Source organism: Mustela nivalis, assembly GCF_964662115.1.
Source record: "Mustela nivalis genome assembly, chromosome: 5".
Taxonomy (NCBI): domain Eukaryota; kingdom Metazoa; phylum Chordata; class Mammalia; order Carnivora; family Mustelidae; genus Mustela; species Mustela nivalis.
This window is the reverse complement of record NC_139024.1, coordinates 90859306-90879533: the sequence shown is the minus strand read 5'-3', so window position 1 is coordinate 90879533 and position 20228 is coordinate 90859306. Positions and strand designations below refer to the sequence as shown.

The 20228-nt window shown below is 34.2% G+C and overlaps 1 protein-coding gene across 6 annotated transcripts in view; it reads left to right on the top strand.

Moving 5' to 3' along the window:
* Positions 1–20228, top strand: part of SUPT3H (SPT3 homolog, SAGA and STAGA complex component) — a 574965-nt gene that overhangs the window by 56554 nt on the left and 498183 nt on the right. For 2 of the 6 annotated variants that reach the window (XM_082733220.1, XM_082733221.1), the window contains one exon: positions 1423–1505. The exons of the other annotated variants lie outside the window; for them this stretch is intronic. The gene's annotated coding sequence lies outside the window, so the exon portion shown is untranslated. The remainder of the gene's footprint in view (positions 1–1422; positions 1506–20228) is intronic. 6 annotated transcript variants of the gene reach the window in all.

Genomic DNA, 20228 nt, shown 5'->3' with positions numbered 1-20228 from the left:
AAAGCAGGAAACTACTACCCACAATGCAATGTTACATATACTACCACTTAATAAAATTTATATCAAACATGCTACTGACAAAACCAAGGAAAAATAATATCCCAACTGTACTAGTTAATGCACTAAATATATCTAGGGAAAAGTGAAACTAATCTCTTTGGAACCTTTGTACTTGGAGAATATAGTAAGTGAAACCGTGGGACATCATATAATACATTGGAGCCCTGTGGTAACTTGGCCTTTGTGCAGTGAGACTTGGTTGTAGGTGAAATTGTCTTATAATGAGAACCTTTTAGGTATTAACTTTCCTGAAAAAGGCACAAAACGACACCTGCTTTCTTTTTCAGTTGAGTTGTTGCCGTATTAAAAAGGGTTAAAAGGACATTATCTGGTAGGAAAAATAAGTTAATTATGAGATATATTTGTCATGATTATTTAAACTTTTTACCTAACTAGGTGTATTTCTTTACATTTTGTTTTAAGTTGTTTTTTATTGCCAGGTTTGAACTGGGACTTAGGTTGGGACTTCATTTGTCCACTGAGGCATATTTCTTTTCTTTTTTTTTCTTTTTTTAATTTTTTTAAGGATTTTATTTATTTATTTGACAGAGAGAGATCACAAGTAGGCAAAGAGGCAGGCAGAGAGAGAGAGAGGAGGAAGCAGGCTCCCTGCTGAGCAGAGAGCCCGATGCGGGACTTGATCCCAGGACCCTGAGATCATGACCTGAGCCGAAGGCAGAGGCTTTAACCCACTGAGCCACCCAGCCGCCCAAGGCATATTTCTTTTCAAAGTAATTGTTTTTCTTGTTGTTTCTTTTTACTAACCTACCTATAGATTACCTGATCAGTCCAAATGCTTTACCATAGAGAGGTTAGTTTAAAGCAAAAATGTAAACTGCTTTTATAATGTGGTTGATAAAGATATTAAGATATCTTCTTAAAAAATCAGGTTTCAATATACTTAGGGTTTCTGTTTATAAATCTTAATCATCTCTGCTCTTAGCTGTCAGACATTAGCAATTTAAATGGATTTAGAACCTTAGAAATTTAGATGAATTTGGAGGTTTTATAAGAGGTTTTGTAAGATTTAAATACGGGAACATAGTAGGGTTTTGAATTGATAATGTATAGAAATTTTATCAGAGAGATAATAGACTATCAAGCTAATGTTACTTATGAAAGATCCCCTCTTAGTATTCCAGCGTATGAAATTGTCTCTGTTTTATACCGGGCTTGGTATTTGTCATTTCATCATTTGAACATTAATAAATTGTTTGTCTGCATCTCTGTTAAGGATGATTTGCTTAATTGTTTGAAGTATTTTCTCCTTTAGAGAGGGCTTATCAATAACAGCTGTAGTACTGTGGCTTTTCTCCATGGATGCATGGTGGTCTTTGGAACAACGTTCTTCAACTTTGACAGGTGAGACAGAGGCTCTCCAGTGCCACTGCTTTTGGATGTATCTAGCTGCGGTTGGAGAAAGTGCATCTTGCCAAAATATATGGGTGAGACCACACACAGTCTTTAAAATAGTTATTGTAGGCTTATTTTTAGGGATACTTGTCTTGACAGTTCTTTTATTTGCATGCCAATTTCATTGCTATGTATAGATTTTTCATTGGTTTCAGTAAAGGCGATTGTAGATTTAGATCTATCTTTGTTAAGCTTTGTGTGTAGTTTACACTGGAAAATACTCTGTGTTCAGCCATAATTAACAGTGTAGAAAATATATTGAAAATGGATCACTTAGAATATTGATTTTTTTTTGTTTTTATAAATTTGACAGTATTCCCATTGGAAATCTCTATTTCTCAGAAAGTTTGGTAATCAAAAATTGCTCTACTTTGAACTTTAAGATTAAATAAATTATGGAAAAAATGTTAAATTATTCATATACCTTAATTACGTTAGTAGTAAGAAAAAATTTGTGGTTCTAGTTTTCAGAAGTACATAATTTTATAATATTGATATAATAAGGCATTGTTCAAATGTTTTACACTTTAGTAAAAGCTTGAAAGCATTGAAACAAATTGCCAAAAGTCAGCTTCTAAATGCATAGGCATAATATGTAAGCTATCCAGTTTTATGGAATGATTAAAACTTTATTCATTTTAGTAAACTATATAAAATTGACTATACATTTACAAAAGAGTATGTTTAGTCTTCTGAAACTGGCAACAAAGTGACCAGTTAAAGCATTCTTTTAGACTTTTATAAAATGTTGTTTCTTTTTATAAAATGGCAATTTGGATATTACTTATAATTCTTATTATTAGAGACAATATTAAAAATTCTTGAGTCCTAGCAGGTAATTGGTCATAAGATTTTTGACTTGATGATCACTGAATGTTGGTTAGGTATATTCAAAAATTGTAACCAACTATAAGGTAAGATTACTGTTTAATTCTAGATATTTTCATAGGGAAAATAGCATCTATCAAGATAATTGGAAATTTAATTTCCTCCCCAATATTATCATGATACCCTTTCACTGCTGAATGGTTCTGCCAGGAAAGCACTGGGGAAATTGTTCCTACAGCTTTTCCAGAGAACAAGTTTATAGAACGAAGAGAGAACATAGTATACACAAAAAGATTGTTTAAAGAAAACTTTGGCCCTTTCCTCTCAGCAATTGGTTATGTTTGTGGATCTTGATTGGATGCTGGGTTTTAAAAAAGAGCTTTATAAATCATTTGTAGGATATTTGTGGAAACTTCAGTATGGCCTGGATATTGATGATACTATGGAATATTTATTAAGTGTGATAATGCTATTGCATGTATATAGGAAAATACCCTTATTCTTAATAGAGGTGCATAATGAGTTATTTTCATGAAGTCAAACATGAATAAATACACAAAACAAATGTGGCAAAATGTTAACAATTGGTGAATCTAGGCAAAGGGTATACTGGCATTCATTTTACTATCTTTCACCTTAAATAGTGAGTTCTGAAAGGTGAAACATTTTGTGGAAAAGTTTTATAGGAACTTGATTTCAAGTTGAAATCAAATAGCGGGGGAAATTTTATTTATTTGTATAGTCAGTTTTAAAAAAATGAGTCAGTATGAATAGCCTGGGCTCTACATAGCAATTTTAAGATTTTAGTTTATAGTTTTATTTTTTACATTTAAATGCTATTCACAGTAAAACAACTAATTTTCACAAGTTTATACATGGAAAACATAAATTGGAAAATGGTATTTTGAAAGTACTGACTTATTAACTTGTTTATGCTATTAAATTATACTCTGTCAAGAAGTATTTTAATGAGCAGAAGCCTGTTATCTCTATATGCAAATTACTTATCTGGAGTCTGTGTCATACTAGTTAATACCCTGTCAGGCGTCTGTTATGTTTTTTCTGTAGAGGGCCAGATAGAATATATTTTTGACTTTGTAGGCCATAGGGTTTTTGTCTACTACTGAACTCGGCATTGTAGTGTGAAAGCAGATAAGTAAATTAGACAGTAAGTGAATGAATGGGCATGGCTGTGCTCTAGTACAGCTTTGTATATAAGCAGGCACTGGCGTGCCAGATTTGCTCACTCCTGCCGCCTATGCTTTGTAGACATGCATCTGTGGCCAGTGAAGAGCCTCTTGCAAAACAGGCAAGAAAAGTTTGAAATAATGATCAGACTTTTTTTTTTTTTCATTTATTTATTTTCAGCATAACAGTATCATTATTTTTTCACTACACCCAGTGCTCCATGCAATCCATGCCCTCTATAATACCCACCACATGATCAGACTTTTAATTTACATGTTATGATGGAATTCCTTCTTAAACTGTTTATAAAAATTTGTTTTTGTGTTCTGTTTTTAGTTTATTATGTTAAAGATCACAGGTATGGGTCTTAGGAACTGTGTTGAACTGAGCATTGCATTTTCATCTTGGTCATGTAATCATTATGTATTGTAAATAGTTTTATAAGGCACCCTGAGATCTTTTTAGGGATAAGGTTGGAATCCAAATAAGTCTTGATTGTAGACTATTTCCAAATTATCATAAATCTTAATTTTTAATTTATCCAGTTCATTATTAATAAGAAAAATGTGAAGTAATTTTATTAGTGATTGTGATGCACTATTTACCCTGTTTTCCATTTATATTTGAATTTAAATCTGAGTAGAAAAAGGACTTAATTATTTTTGGCATTAATCTCCAGAACATTCATTGCACCCATCATTGGACATAATATCCAAAGTAAATTAGTTTTCTGAAGATTCATGTACGTTAGGTAGACTGAGTATTATTTATTGGCTGCTGCTGCTGATTACAACAATTGAACAGGAAAAGTACCTTTTTAAAAAACGGATAAGGAGCAAATGAATCCGTGTTCTGATCTGAATTTGAGACCTGTAGTATATTAATATTTTAAGTTTTAAATAATGAGCTGTATAGAAATGAGATAGCTTTAAGCAAAAGTTTACAATTCAATTGTTGGACACCTTATTTTATCCATTAGCATTTTAAGCAATTCCAGTTATTACACACATAGCTAAGGATTAGACAGTTGAAAAATTATTATTACATAGACCTCATATAATTTCATCACAAAGGAGCAACCTTCCACCAATCTTTCTTCCTTAAAAGAAGCTCTGAATCTATGCTATCCTAGTTAATAAACAGGGATTCTGCCTCTTTGTCCTCATTTTTGATAAAGTTTTAACATGAATGCTTTTATACTTTTCCCCTTTCTCCAATACTTAATTATAAAAAAGACACACAAATCATTATAAGTAATAAGAATAGCCTATCTGGCAATGAGCATAAAAATTCAATATTTAGAGACTCAAAAAGCATCATCCAGGGTCATTAATGTGAGTTCATACTGTCCTAGCTACCTTAATATATTTTATTTATTTATTATTATTTTTTTAATGAAGTTTACCTTAATGGATTTTAAAAGGTAATACTGTTTTTACAGCAATTTAATAAACTAATAGGACAGGAGGAACATTTTATTAAGTATACTTTATTTAAAAAGACAGGAGGAACAGGAGGATCATTTTATTAGACAGGAGGAATAGACAGGAGGAACATTTTATTAAGTATACTTTATTTAAAAAGATAAATATTTAAAATTTATATAGGGAAGATTTTCATCTAAAGTTCAGAAAAAATAGTTTGGCATTTAAAATCATAATATGCATTTATTAGGAAAATTAACCTTTGAAGAATAAAACCTGACCTAAAGATTAGTGGTTAAATGAAGAATTACTTATTATATTTTATCTTTTGCACTATTTTAAATATCTAGGACTTTTGTTTGTTTTTTAGCTATCTTTTTTTCCCCAAATTAAGTATCCTAAAGATTGCATATTTCTGAATTATTCAGTATTACTGATACATGTGGCAGCATTTCTTTGTAGTCATTTATTGCATGAAATCTTTATCAAGTTTAATACTGAAAAGTGTCAAAAAACTTTTTAAAAAATTAATAGCTTTTTTTTTTTTTTTTTTTTTTTTTTTTTAGAGCAGTTTCAATTTCACAGAAAAATTGAGTAGTAAGCACAGAGTTTCCATATACCCCCTTTCCTTCCCCAAGCCCCATTTCCCCCACTATCAACATCTTACATTGGTATTCTGTGTTTGTTACAGTTAATGAACTGATACTGATACATTTTTTTAAAAAGATTTTATTTATTTATTTATTTATTTATTTATTTATTTATTTATTTATTTGATAGAGAGAGATCACAAGTAGGCAGAGAGGCAGGCAGAGAGAGAGGAAGGGAAGCAGGCCCCCTGCTGAGCAGAGAGCCTGATGTGGGACTAGATTCCAGGATCCTGAGATCATGACCTGAGTCAAAGGCAGCAGCTTAACCCACTGAGCCACCCAGGCACCCACATTTTTGTTAATTCAGTAGTTTACATTAGGGGTTATTCTTTATGTTGTGCAGTTCCATAGGTTTTATTAAATGGGTAATTTTGTGTATATTACATTATATATATATATATATATATATATATATATATATATATATATATATATATTATAGTATCCAACAGAATAGTTTTTCTTAAAAAATCTCCATAAAATTTTGATTAAATATGTATAACATAAAATTTAGCATCTTATCCATTTTAGATACTGGCCTTTCTACTGTCTCTACAGTGTGTGTAGTCTTTTTCAAAGTATTGTATAGTTGGGGGGCGCCTGGGTGGCTCAGTGGATTAAAGCCTTTGCCTTCAGCTCAGGTCATGGTCCTGGGGTCCTGGGATTGAGTCCCACATCGGGCTCTCTGCTTAGCGGGGAGCCTGCTTCCCTTTCTCTCTCTGTCTGCCTCCCTGCCTACTTGTGATCTCTGTCTGTCAAATAAATAAATAAAATCTTAAAAAAATATTATATAGTTGGAATCATACAGAATACAGTCTTTTCAGACAGGATTGTTTCACTTAGCAATATGTATTTAAGATGCCATGTCTTTTTTGTGGTTTCATCACTGATTTCTTTTTACTGCTGAGTAATACTTCATTGTATGAATGTACCACAGTTTATCTGTTCAACTATAGAAGGACATCTTGTTTGCTTCTAGTTTCTGTCATTTATGAATAAAGAGTACAGGTTTGTGTGTAGACAAAAGTTTTCAGCTCATTTGGATAAATACTTAGGAATGTGATTGCTAGATTGTTTGGTAAGACCTAACCAAACCAAAGGTTTAACCTTGTAAGAAATTGTCAAATTGTCCAAAGTGGCTGTGTCATTTTGCAGTCCTACTTGTAATGAGTGAGAGCTCCTGTTCCACATTGTTGTCAGCGTTGGCTGTTTTGTTTTGAGTTTAGCCATTCTAATAGATGTATAATGGTACCACCTCGTTGTTTAATTTTGCAGTTCCTCAATGACAAATGATATTCAACGTCTTTTCATATGCTTATTTGCATGTATATATCTTCTTTGGGAGGGATCTGTTAAGTATTTTTTCTATTTTTAATTTATTATTTTGTATTCAGTTCTTTAAGAGTTCTTTGTGTATGCCACATTTTGTTTATACAGATACTGGTTGATGGACACTTGAGTTGTTAATTTTTCTGGTCAATCATTCCAGCAGTTGTTCAAGCTTTTGACAAAGATCAGTTGACTGTATTTATGTGATCTTTTTCTGGACTCTCTGTTCTGTTCCATTGACTTAGATGTCTGCTCTTTTGCCAAAACCACACTGACTTGAATAATATAGCTTTATTATGTAACAGTGATAGAATATTGGTTCTCCATAAAGTAACTTGTTGGGATTTTCATAGGGATTGCTTTGAATCTGTAGATCCAGTTGCAGAAAACTGACATCTTAGCAATGTTTTCTTCTGGTCACTAAAAACATTTATCTAAATCTAGGTCTAATTTGATCACACTCATCAGTTTTCTAGTTTACCTTCTTGAATCTTCTATGTATTTTTGTTAGATTAATAACTAAATATTTATTTATTATGCCAGTATAGTTTTTTTCTTTCTTTTTTTTTTTTAGTTTCAAATTTCAGTTATTGATTGCTGGTATTTAGGAAAGTTATTGGTTTTCATATATTGATCTTGTATTCATTCGAAAGCCTTGCTATTAATTACCTATTATTTCTGGGAGTGTTTTGTTGTTTTTTTATGATTTTCTGCATAGATATTCATGTAATGTGTGAGGAGACAGTTTTATTTCTTTCCAATCTTCATTCCCTTTATTTTCTTTCCTTGGCTTATTGTATCAGCCAGAACTTCCAGTATGATGTTTAATAAAAATGGTGAAAGAGATATTCTTGCCTTTTTACTGATCTTACTAAGAAAGCATCTAGTTTGTCACCATTAGGTATGACATTAGCTATAGGTTTTTTGCCAATGTTCCTTATCGTGAATGGTGTTTAATTTTGTCAGATGCTTTTTCCTTATCTATTGAAAGGAACATATGCTCTTTCTTCATTAGCCTGTTGATGTGATGGATTTTATCACTTGAGTTTCAAATGTTGAATGAGCCTTTCATGCCTAGAAAAAAATCCTGTTTCATCATAGCATATAATTATTTTTTATACATTATTGGATTGGACTTGCTAATATTTTTTTGAGGATTTTTTTCCCCCCCTGTTCATGGAAGATTGTTTTTGTATTTTTCCTTACTTGTAATGTTGTTGTCTGCTTTTGGTATAAGGGTGATGCTAGCCTCAGAGAATGAATAAGAAGTGTTCTCTCTGGATGAGACTGTAGAGAATTGTAGAGAATTGTTTGCCGGTGAAGCTGTTGTGGCCTGTGCTTTCTGTTTTGGAAGGTTATTACTTATTCAATTCTGAATCATATCAATTAAACTTTTCTTTACTTTTTGTAAAAACTTTTTTTAGTGGTTGCTCTAATATACACTTAAAACTAATAACTATAACTATTAATAACTATTAACTCCAGTTTGAAATAACAATATGTGGCTTTACACATAGTGCAAGTACCTTATGAAAGATTATTCCCTCCTTTATAAAGCTTTGTTGTCAGTCACTTCACTTATCTAAAAGCTATAATCATTGAGTATATTGTTGTTATTATTTTGACCGAGTTGTTACTTGTTAGATCAATAAATAATTAATAATTATTCCTTGCCCGATACTGTTTCTTTATATAGATACGTGTTTCTGACATATCATTTTCGTTTTCTTTAAAGAATTTCTTTTAACATTTTTTCAAGGCAGGTTTACTGGTAATGAATTGCCTCGTGTGTGTGTGTGTGTGAGAGAGAGAGAGAGAGAGAGAGAGTGTGTTTAGTTTGCCTCTTTGGAAAAATAATTTTGCTGGACACAGAATTCTAAGTTTTGTTTTTTTTTTTCTTTCAACACTTTAAATATTTCATTCATCTCTTCTTACTTGCTTAGTTTCTGAAGAGAAGTCCAGTGTGATTCTTATTTTGACCTATAGGTAAGATTTTTGTGTTTGTGTGTGTGTGTGTGTTTATTTTTCTGGCTTCTTTCAAGAATTTCTATTTGATTTCCTACAGTGTGAGTATGGTATGCCTCAGTGTCACTATTTCAGTATTTATCCTGCTTGGTGTTCTCTGAACTTTGATGATTTGTGGTTTGGTGTTTGTCCTCCTCAATTTTTGAAAACTCCCCGCCATTTTTACTTCAACTGTTTCTTTAATTTTCCTCTCCTTTTGGTAGTACCATTACATGTATGTTACTTTTTGGGCAATTTTCCCACAGTTCTTGAATATTCTTTTCTGTCTTTTTTATTCTTTTACCTTTTCACCTTTAAATTTCTTAAGTTTATTGACATATCTTCAGGCTTTGTGATTGTTTCCTCTACCATGTTTAATCTACTGGTGAGTCCATTCATTTTATTTTTACAGTGGTTTGATTTTATGGTTTTAGCCTTTCTTTTAAAATTATTTATTTATTAAGTGTTTTCTTCTCTTTGCTTACATTACCCATGTTCTCACATGATGTCCATTTGTTGCATTACAGCCTTTAGCATACTAGTCGTTGTTAATGTAAATTTCATTATGATTTTTAAATTTCCATCATATCTGAGTCTAGGTCTGATTCTTGCTTTAACTCTTCAGATTGGTGTGTTGTCTAATTAGAATGTCTTGTAATTTTCTTGTTGAAAGTCAGATGTGATATATCTGATAAAAGAAATGGGTAGGTAGGCCTTCAGTGTGAAGTTTTTGTGTTTATCTGGCTAGGAGTTAGGTTGTGTTTGCTGTTGCTCTGGCCATAGTGTCAAAGACAAAAGTTTTCTCAAGTGTCCCTGTTTTTCTTTTTCCTATGGTTGTTGGGGTTCCCTCAAGACTCCTTCTTAAGTAGCGTCTGAGAGTTTTGGGTCTTTCAGCTCTACTCTTATTGTGGGAGAAGCTGATTGATGTGGTAGAAGGGGTGGCAGAAGGGAAGTCTATAATCCTGTGCTTAGGTTTTAGTCTTTAGTGAGCTTGTGACTTTCATAAGTGCTTCTCTAATTCTCATCCCCTCTCTCCTCACATCACACTGGGTTAAATGAGAAGGCTAGAGGAATAGGGGTTGAGTATTTTTTTCCCCATATGTAAGGCTAGATGAGGCTGGAGTTGGATATTTCCCTTCTCCCATTCCAAAAACTCTAGTGGATGCTGATGTTGAGTGTTTTCCTTTCTCTAGGGGCGGTTGGTTTTTTGGTGTAATGCAGGTTGGTTAGATTTTGGTAAATAGTTCTCTCCAAGGGCTTTTGTTCAGTAGAACAATGTACCCTGGAACTTTTTCAAAAACGATTACTTTCTTCTTTCCCCTCCTGGAGAGGATTTTTCCTTGGTATTCACCATGAGAACATGGTGGGTTTGTGGAAGGTAAAACACAGCAGTCTAGCCAATGCCCCCTCCCCCGCCGCCCGGAGGCTGTACTGCTTGGAGTTTCTGTCTTTCTTGCTAGTCCATGCTTAATCTTTAGCAATTAATGAATACTTACCCTTTAAGTGTTCCTACCTGGTTCCAGTTATGGGTTCTGCTTCTTGGAAGCTGTAACTCTTTGTATTCATATGTCTGTCTCCTCTGGTGTTTACCACACTGGTTTGCCCTGTGACCTCAATTCTCTGATGGATTTAAGAAGAGTGGTTGATTTTCAGTTTGTTTAGCTTTTTTTTTTATCTTGAGGAAGGGAGTGATGCCTTCCAACCTGTTTATATGTCAGCCTGAAAACCAGAAGTCAGAACCTTTTTTTACAACAATTTTATAGAGAGCATTATCTTAAAATGTGAAATTTAAAAGTTTAGTATCATTCATCATTTGTTCATTCTGTCGGCATTTATTAAACACTAAATATGTATTAGGTATTAAGCTCTGTGTTAGTGCTGGGACTACAGAGTTAAAGCATAGTTTGCAAGTGAAACAAATTTATATTGAAGGAACTATTTGGAGCACACAAAGAAGTTTTTGAATGTAATACTGTGTGTTGAATACTGTGACACATAAACATGGTGCTAGGTAGTGGTGGAAAAGTAATTTCAGTCAGACTGCAGGATTCAGTGAAAGTTACTCAGAATGGGTGAAAATTAGCTGAATTTGAAGGACTGTTAGGAGTTGACTCAACACCTGTAGGTAGGAAAGGCAAGAGGAAGGAAATACAAAGTGGAATGTTAAGGACCAAGATCACATGGAACAACTAGCAGCATTTTGTGAGTTGCACTCAATTTTAAGATGTTGGGGCAAAAGTTGGGTGCAAAATGGCTAGAGAAGAGTCTGGAAAGGTAGCCAGGTAGACAGGTTAATCAGGAAGGACCTTACTTGTTAAACTATTTAAGTTGATTGAACACTATGTTCAAAACTTAGGGGAACCATTATTAGATTTTCTTGAGGAGGGAAGTGACATGATAAAGGTGTAGATGATCTGGTAGCAGTGTGGAGGATGTATTATTAGGGGAGACCAGGAGGATTTTGTAGTTGAAAGAGAGCCCGAATCAGTCAAAACGATAGAAGGAAAGTGAACTCTAAAAACCATTGATGGAAGTTGATAGTTTATGTAGCATGCAGTTCTGTTCATAAACTAATGGACAGAGTGCACATTTTGTTAAGCATTGTGATAATAGACTTATCTAACTGAATTTAGGTGAATATATTTGTGAAAAGGTTTTTTGTTACTCTATAAATTCAAAATGACAAATTAGATATACTTCTGACTGTCATAACACTAAATCATGAAGCACAGTAAATAATGCATGGAAACAACAAATATTGCAGTTATATTGGAGCTGGTATGAAAAGACCCTGATATTTTGTGTTTTTTAAAAAGATTATTTAGAAATGCAAGTGGTGAGATAAAATGAATTATGTTCCATTAATGCAATTGCTTTTGTCCTTATTTATAGTTAAAAGCTGGTATTTCTTACTTTAAATAATGGAGGTAGCCTTGAATCTTAGTTTGGAAATATCTATGAGCCATGATTAGCCACATTGCTGTTGAGAGTCGAAAAATCGGACCATGGATTTAGTAGTAATAGAACCCACACTGCCTTTGCTCTCAGTGTTTCAGTTGGGTTTCTTAAATGTTTCTAGGAATAAGAATTTCAGCTTGTTGACTTCCTCTGCCATTTGTGTTCTTTGAGCACTCACATGCATTTTAATGGTAAGTATGTTATAGATTGGTAATGATTTTGTACCATTGGTTGCATTAAAAAAATAAGTAAAAAGAAAACTAGGTGTAGTGGCTTTGTTCATTTGCTTTCTAAGATCTTTTTGACATTCTTACCATTAAAATGATTCTATTAGTAGACTCAACAACTGAAAACAAACATCTGGGAAGCTTTTCTATTTATGTTTTTCTGCTCTTAGTTTGGATGTTGTTTCTTTTATTTTCTCACTGCTAATTACCTTCCTCCTTGGCCTTTCCTGTTAGGAAATTAAAAAAAAAAAAAACGTTTTGAGGTCTGTTGGTATGGCTTTGAAACAGTTCTTGCTAATAGTCTATTTAGTTTTAGGAAAATGATACTAGCCTTTTAAAGCAATGGAATACTCGCAATAGCAAATGTTACCATTAATGCCAAACATAATGATAAAATAGTGGAAAAACTGAATATAAGTTTAGTTTTTTTGGATGTAATTACAATGAAATGTATCTCTTTTTCAGCATAATTACTGACTAATTATTGTGGTAATTTATCTTTCCTTTAAATTATTTAAAATAAATTCCTCACAGTGCTAAACTCTTTTTCAGAATTAGAGCTCTTTAATTTAGATGGGTGGGTAGAGAGAAGTTACTTTTATCTGTAACATTTTCCTGTAGAAAACAGTATTAAATGTCTTTTAATCTATAATGAAAGAAATGTAATTATTAGATGCTCGTATTTATTCATTTAAATGGATAAAAGTATATATTATTTTCCATTTACATCTCATCCAATTCATGTGAGTGACTCTAGTCTGTCATCGATCCTGACCTGTGGTGTATGGGCAGTCAGTTGCCTTGTAGCAGATTTATGCAACTTTTCTACAATAAATAATGAAATCCACATGAATAAAGGGCATTTAAAATATGGAGTTAAAGGAAACTGTCTATACTTGAGGTTCCTTTTTAGTTATATTAACACAAAGTACAGGTGTAACGGAGACACAGTGGTTTGGTTCCAGACCACTGCAGTGAAGTTATTATCACAATAAAGTAGATCAAATGGTTATTTTGGTTTCCCAGTCCTTATAAAAGTTGTGTTTACATGATACTATTGTCTTTAAGTGTGCGGTAGCATTATGTCTAAAATACATACCATGGGGCACCTATGTAGCTCAGTCAGTTAAGTGTCTGCTTTTGGCTCAGGTCATGATCCCAGGGTCCTGGGATCAAACTCCGCATCAGGCTCCCTGCTTAGTGGGGAGCTTGCTTCTCCCTCTGTCTCTTCCCCCACTCATGTGCTCTCACACTCCCCCTCTCTTGCTCTCTCTCTCAAATAAATAAAATCTTCAAAAAAAAAGTGATAAGGAAATGGAAGCACACAAAGCTTAAATGACTTATCCTCAGTCTTGTGATGACTACTAATGGCAGTAAAAGCACCTACCCTCTCACTGCCCTCTGTGACTTTATGGTTTCTGGTCTCACCAAAATTTTGACACTGTTGTTTTTAATGCACATCTTTGTTGCACATGGGAATAAGCAAGGGGAGAGAGTCACAGTGGATTTTCCCTGGCTGTTATGGTGGATGAGAAGTTGTGTATCAGTGGTATTTGTGGATGGCCTAGACAATCTGGAGCAATGTTGCTTGTCTAGAATTGCTGTTAGATTGCTAAAAGGTCAGGTGAATGGATAATCTCATTGTAATTCAGATTAACTTTTAAGAGAGTAAGTACAAGTTTTGAGAACTCTTTATTACATTTGGTAATACCATTGGTATAAGAGTAGGATGCATTATCTTTGAATTTTGAAGGGCATAATTTAAATTTTTGTTCTCTCACTTAGTAGTTGTGACTTTGAGTAAACCATATAACCTTGAGAAGCTATCCTGAAACATTAAAAGTGATGATAATATATCTTAAAAGATTATCATAAGACTAAAATGATATAAGTTTAATTCTGTCATGCTTAGCTCAAAGTAGATAAGACATTCATGTATTATCTCACTAACTAATCAGCTGTTGAGGTTTTGTTTTTATCTCCATTTTGCAAATGCAAAAACAGCTCAGAGAAAGCTTACTTGAATTGACCAACTTCACACAGCTAAGAAGTAGTATATTTAAGTTTTGAACCTGTGTGTATTTGTCCCTCGTTGCTGACCACAATTCTGTATAGTAATGTCTTCGGTGGGGGTGTAGCCTGGAAAACAGTTGTTATATCTCTGTTGGATGTTATCTTCTCAAGGTCAGCCTTCTTGCTTTCTCTGTTTTGCTTGTAGTGTAATAGTTGAATCAGACTTCGTGGGTTTGAAATTTGGCTTCACCATTTATTTGCTGTGTGACTGGTGGCAAAGTACTTTACCCTTTGGCCTTCAGATTCCTCATTTGCAAAATGGAAGTAGCAAGGCATCTATCTGAACAGGACTTTGTAATACAGTACTCTGGGTTGCTGTAGTCTATATAGTAAGAACTTGATTGGTGTTTGCTGCTGTTTTATGTGATATTAGAAACAGTAAGTAGTATGAAAAGGGTTTGGAATTGCATGGACCTGGCACGTGGTCTAGCTCTTTGTACTTTTTAGGTTTGAGAGAAACTTTATTGAACAGTTTAACTTTTTAGAAGCTTAAGTTTTCTTTCTTATCTTTAAAAAAGAGATCATAAGGGCGCCTGGGTGGCTCAGTGGGTTAAGCCGCTGCCTTCGGCTCAGGTCATGATCTCAGGGTCCTGGGATCGAGTCCCGCATCGGGCTCTCTGCTCAGCAGGGAGCCTGCTTCCTCCTCTCTCTCTCTCTGCCTGCCTCTCTGCCTACTTGTGATCTCTCTCTGTCAAATAAATAAATAAAATCTTAAAAAAAATTAAAAAAAAAAAAAAAAGAGATCATAAGACCTACCTTCCAGGACTTTTGCTGTTTGAAGGAGAGCATACTTAAAACTGCACAGAAGAGTAAATATGAAATGAATGTTAGCATTCTCTCCCATTCTATTCCTCCTTCCAGCCTTTTACGTGAAGTCTTCACTGCCTTCTTTTATTTGAAGAGATTCATTTGATCCTCTGGTAGTACAGTTCAGAACTCACTCCAGTGCTGCAAATGTATAGGCTGGCCTGGTATACAATCCCAGTCTCACTTCTTCCCAGGTAGTTCTATGTCATATTAGCTCAGTAGTTATCTTCCTTTTGCCCACAAGTGAAAGCAAGAGACTTTTGACTTCCCCCCAAATTTGCAAGTTTAGATTGAATTTGTCCAAAGGAAGACAACAGTATTTTAATATTCACATAAGAAATTGTAGCGGTTAAAAAAAATTATACTTTAGTCTACTCTGTACTGGTGCTAACAGCTAACTTAGATAAGATTTTTCTTTAAAATCTTTCATTCAGCAAGAATATTTAGTAACTATCTCACCCTTAATGATGAGACTTACCGCATGTGACATACTATAGGTACGACTGATGACTGATTCTTATATTTACCTGTTTCAGGAACTGAGAAGATAGGTGATTATGCTTATGTGTTTTCTAAGAAGTCTGTTAAGTATTAGCTGACTTCTCAATAAATTATTGTTCTGCTGATATCTTTTAAATATAATACCACCCAAGGATCATATAGTATTCATAATTCACTTTTTTAGAAAGATTATTTATTTATTTGACAGAGAGAGATCACAAGTAGGCAGAGAGGCAGGCAGAGAGAGGGGAGGAAGCAGGCTCCCTGCTGAGCAGAGAGCCTGATGTGGAACTCAATCCCAGGACCATGAGATCATGACCTGAGCTGAAGGCAGAGGCTTAACCCACTGAGCCACCCAGGGGCCCCATAATTCACTTTCTTAAAATTTCCATGATAGTTGTGAAAGCAAAATATTATACACCCCTCTCCTCCATTTTATGAGGTCCTTGAGGCTCACTAAGACACCATGATTGATTGATTTTTCAAGTCCCATTGTGTATGTAATTCCCAGATGTAGAACTGGATCAAGATTTTGGTTGATATTTTCATGAGAAACACATTATTTGTTTATACCCTTCCTTGTTCCACAAAGAACTTAAAATAACTTTTAAAAGTAGAAATAGTCCTGCAAGATGTAATAAATTAAGAATGGGTAATAAAAGGAGGCAAATGGAATATAAAGTTAGGAAAACAGGATAGTGTTTAGGAGTCAGGTTTGTATGTAAAATGTACTGTTGTGTTTACTACTCTCAGTAAAGCTTGAATGCAAATTTGGGTTGTCAGTTTCTAAATCCTCCACTCCACCCCAAAATAATATATCTAAGAACCTCTCACATAGGACAAGGAAACTGAGCCCAAAGAAATATGCCTAAAGCACTGCAGCATTGCTTATACCTAAAATGAAAAACAATCCAAATAACAAAGAGGGGAATGGATAGTAGAAACAAATACATAGAATAGTAGCTATTGGGCAGTTAAAATGAACAAAGTCAGTGTTCAAGAATATGAATGGGTACATTGTGAGAACAAAGTTGAGCACGAAACAAACAGTATAGCAGTGACATTACTGATACAGATTCTTAAAAACAAAACTATGCTATTTTACTGTGCATAACAAAAGTATTCCAGAACACAAATGGGAAGGATACACACCAATTATAGAACAGTGGTTATTTCTGAGAAGGGAAGGACAGAGCATGAGGGAAGTTAGTGGAAAAGGGATTTCAGCTGTATTGCATAATGTATTTGAAAAAAAAAAGTGATGGTGACTTTATATTACATTCTCAGTAATAACATACCAGCTTTAAAAGTAATTTGTAATTAAAACTACATGAAAAGTTTTAACAAAAAGCAAGTAGCAGTATAGCACTAAAATTGAATACGATTTTCATTTTTATTTTCAGTTCTCTTCTATATAGTAAATGATTCTGGATTTTTATTTATAATAATAATTAAAAGATTCCCTTTAAAATTTGTTTAAGTAAAACAAGGGTTGATATTTTAAGAAAATATTCAGTATATAGGAGTGTGATAGTATGTTGATATGCAGAATTGTTGGAGGTGGGATATGGAAAAGAGATTAATTAGGAAGCACCAACTTTTAAGATTCACTTTCCTGTAAGCCTAACAGAAGTGTGTCAGTCATTCTTTCTTAATGGTGCTAAGATTTAATATATAAGTCATTCTTTCTTAATGGTGCTTTAGATTTAAATATATAAGATATAAATATCCTATAGTAGTTTTTCCTGTTCATCCTGTGTATTGTCTATATCACATATACGGAGTACAGGCATAGGATTGTCTCTTACTTTGCTTTGAAATTGATTGATATTGTCACACCAAAGTGCAGTTGAGTGGAAGAGAGGAATGGTAGGCGGAAATAGGATTGATGAACAGATAGACAAAAAGTTGTGCTCTGTCTAATAATTGGTCTTTATCAAGAGGGGGTTCTTAAGAGTAGCATAAAGGATCCTAGTAGCTTGATGATTGCAAGGAATCTATGGATTTATAAATAGCACTCAGAAAATACTGACTGTAGACCTTAAAATGTTTTGTTAAGCTCACATCCTACTATGTCTCTGGTATCCGCACATATTTTTGTGGCTAATAAAGCACAAGTACATTTTAAAACACTACCGAGTGCCTAATGGCTTTGGTCATCTATATTCTTCATTAATGTAGCATGGTTATTATATTTGTATGAGTTATTAATATAATAAAAAGCAATATCCTGACCAAAAGTGGATACCACTTTTATTGAATTGACAAATTATATATGCTTAAGTATCTTCTTAAAAAATACTGTTACTGTCTGCTCTCAGTGATAATTCTTGAAAGAGACATAGATTTCAGCTCTTCTTGGTTGCCAATTAAGTGGTGACTTATGCTTTCAGGTTGAGTTGGAATAGATTTTTTAAAGATTTATTTATTTTAGAGAGCGAGCGAGCGAGCAGGGGGAAGGGCGGAGGGAGAGGAGAGAAAGAATCTCTTAACAGACTCCCTGATCAGTGCGGAGCCCCTCTTGGGGCTTGATCTCACAACCCTGAGATGAAGACCTGAGCCAAAACCAAGCTTTGGACTCTTAACCAACTGAGCCATGCAGGTGCACCTGACTTGGAATAGATTTGACATCATATTGTGAAAGTTGAGATCTGGAAGTGAGATAAACCACATAGGGGAGATGAGCTCAGAAATTACCTGATGGCAGCATCAGTATTCTCTTTAGAAAATTTTATTAGGTAAATTCGAGTAGGGAAAGGGTACATGAGGCCCCATAATATTGTATAATAAAAGCATAACCAGAGTCCTGTTACTTTTTAAAGCACATTAATTATTAGTTATTCTCAGCCATAAAATGTTGAAGTTTTAGGAAAGTAGTGTACAAATAATGTATAGTGTACAAATAATAATAAAATAATGTATTATTTTAGTATAAAAAAGTAATGTTTAAAATTTTTTAAAAAGTGTACAAGGTACACAAGTGTGATAACTTGCCACAAGTAATTATTAGAGGAATCATGTAAAGGTGGGAAGCTGCATTTGCTTTTGGAAATAAGAAAAAATTGATCTAAATTTGTTTGTAGGTAGAAAATTTGCCATTCTAACCATTTTTAAAGGTACAGTTCGGTGGTATTAAGTACTTTCATATTGTTTTCTAAGCATCTGTACCATCCATCTTTAGAACTTCTTCATCTTCTCAAATCAAAACTTAGCATGCATTAAATGACAACTCCTCATTCCTCCCTCTCCCTGGCCCCTGGGAGCTACCATTTTATTTTCTCTCTCTCTTGAGTTTGTTTTAGCTACTAGTACAATTATAAAATATTTGTTCTCTTCACTTAACATAATGTCTTCAGGATTTATCCATTTTGTAGTGTGTTTCTGAATTTTCCCTTCCAGTTTAAGGCTGAATTCCATTGTATGCATGTACTACATTTTGTAGTAGTATGTATTTGTACACTACATTTGATTCATTCTTTCTGGGGAGATTAACTAGAAAAAGGCTCCCTCAGGGGCACCTGAGTGGCATAGTGGGTGGAACTTCCAACTCTTGGTTTTAGCTCCGATTGTGATCTCAGGGTTGTGAGATCAAGCCCTGCATCAGTCCCTGCGCTGAGAGTGGAGTCAGAGATTCTCTCTTTCCTCTCCTCTGCTCCTAACCTCTACGTGCGCTCCTGCACACACATGTGCTCTCACACACACACACGCTCTCTCAAGTAAATTTTCTTTCTTTTTCTTTTTTTTTTTTTAAGATTTTATTTATTTATTTGACAGAGATCACAAGTAGGCAGAGAGACAGGCAGGGAGAGAGGAGGAAGCAGGCTCCCTGCTGAGCAGAGAGTCTGATTCGGGGCTCCATCCCAGGACCCTGGGATCACAGTCTGAGCTGAAGGCAGAGGCTTTAACCCACTGAGCCACCCAGGTGCCCCTCAAATAAATTAATCTTAAAAAAAATAAATAAGGAAAGAAGACTCCCTCTCTGGGCTAAAACACCTTTCCTGTATATTTGGTGAGAAGATGGCATCTTTGGATTGAAAAAGCAAAAACAGCCACTTCCTTTTTCTGGTATACTTGGCCTTGTACCAGGATGCATCACTGGGCAGTTCAGTCTTGACCTGCTTTTTCAGCCAGGTGTTTTTATGCAGTGTATGAATCCCCTAACCATGTTTGATAGTCCTGCTTGTTTATATCCTATAGTGAAAATCATGTGCCTTGTAATCATTGTATCCTGTATTACTTTTACTTTAATTTTTTCATTCTTTCATGGTATTAAGTGTTCTGGGTTTGCAGTATGTGGTGCTAATTGTGCTTAGTGCTGGGGATAGAGAACGGATAAAGAACAGGAGAGCATATTAGGTGATAATTGGATGAACAAAACATTACAAGGATGACCGAGGATGTATACCTAACAATTTGAGGGGATGATAGTTGGGCTGGATATGATACTTAAGATAGTAGTTACAGTTAACACTTAAAATATATCTTGTATGGGTGATACTCTTTTAAGGCTTTCCATACATTACCTCATTTACATCCCAACAATCTTGTGTAGTAACTATGATTACTGTCACGGCTTATAGATAAAGAGGCTGTGGCACAGAGAGTTAAGGACTTTACAAAGATGATACAGAATTTAGTTCAGCTTGGAATAAGATTGAAATTTAATCAGTTTGGCCCCCAAATCTATGCTTTTAACCATTTGGTACATTATATCTCAGGACTCATGGAGTCCCACAGTTGGAATAGTAAAGAAGATTGTGGCACAG